Below are 1,353 nucleotides of genomic sequence, written 5' to 3'. Positions count from 1 at the left end.
GGCTTCTATAGGAACTCAGAATCCAGATAGTGTTATTGATTCTCTTAGTTAAGTATGATGATTCTTGAACACAGCTACTTTATGAGTCTTGGCCGTGGCCCAAAGCACTTTGTCTTCCAGTATTACCACCGGATACATACATGCCACAGACACAAAACTGGGTGAACCTTTTCAGATTGTGACTCAGCTTTGCTAGAGTCCCCAATTAGAGGTGTCCAGGGTTCTTAAGCACACTCTTTTTGCTTTAGATCACAACTTTATTTTTTTTCTTTTTCTCTCTCTTTTTTTCGATTTTTTTTTGTTTTCACTGCTTTTTCTTGTTTCAAGAATCATTTTTATTATTTTTCAGATCTTCAGTAACATGTCTCCTTTTTCATCATTCTTTCAAGAGCCAACATTCATGAACAACAAATTCAAAAGATTTATGCACTGTTTAAGCATACATTCAGAAACCAAAATATTGCCACCACATCAAAATAATTAATCTGTTATAAAATTCAAAATTCATGCAATTCTTCTCTTTTTCAATGAAGAACATTTTTCAATCAAGAAAGGTGATGGATTCATAGGACATTCATAAGACACTAATGATCATAAGACACAAACATGAATAGACATAAGCATGATTTTTCGAAAAACAGGAAAATATAGAACAAGGAGATTAAAGAACGGGTCCACCTTAGTGTAGGTGGGGATCCTGTGGGGTCCACAGATCCTGAGGTGTCAAGGAAAATCCATCCCTGCACCAAGTGGCGAGCAAAAATGCTCTTTATGCCAATTCTGGCGTTAAACGCCGGGATGGTGCCCATTTCTGGCGTTTAATGCCAACTTCTTGCCCTTTCCTGGCGTTTAACGCTAGTCTGGTGCCCCTTTCTGGCGTTAAACGCTCAGAATGGTGCCAGACTGGGCGTTAAACGCCCATTTGCTGCCCTTACTGGCATTTAAACGCCAGCAAGGTCTTCCTCCAGGGTGTGCTATTTTTCTTTCTATTTTTCATTCTGTTTTTGCTTTTTCAATTGATTTTGTGACTTCCCATGATCATCAACCTACAGAAAACATAAAATAACAAAGAAAATTAGATAAATATAAGATTGGGTTGCCTCCCAACAAACGCTTCTTTAATGTCAGTAGCTTGACAGTGGGCTCTCATGGAGCCTCACATATGCTCAGAGCAATGTTGGAACCTCCCAACACCAAACTTAGAGTTTGAATGTGGGGGTTCAACACCAAACTTAGAAGTTGGTTGTGGCCTCCCAACACCAAACTTATAGTTTGACTGTGGGGGCTCTATTTGGCTCTATTTTGAGGGAAGCTCTTCATGCTTCCTCTCCATGGTTACAGAGGGATATCCTA

Source organism: Arachis duranensis, chromosome 5 (assembly GCF_000817695.3).
Source record: "Arachis duranensis cultivar V14167 chromosome 5, aradu.V14167.gnm2.J7QH, whole genome shotgun sequence".
Classification (NCBI taxonomy): domain Eukaryota; kingdom Viridiplantae; phylum Streptophyta; class Magnoliopsida; order Fabales; family Fabaceae; genus Arachis; species Arachis duranensis.
Note: the sequence above shows the minus strand (reverse complement) of the source record.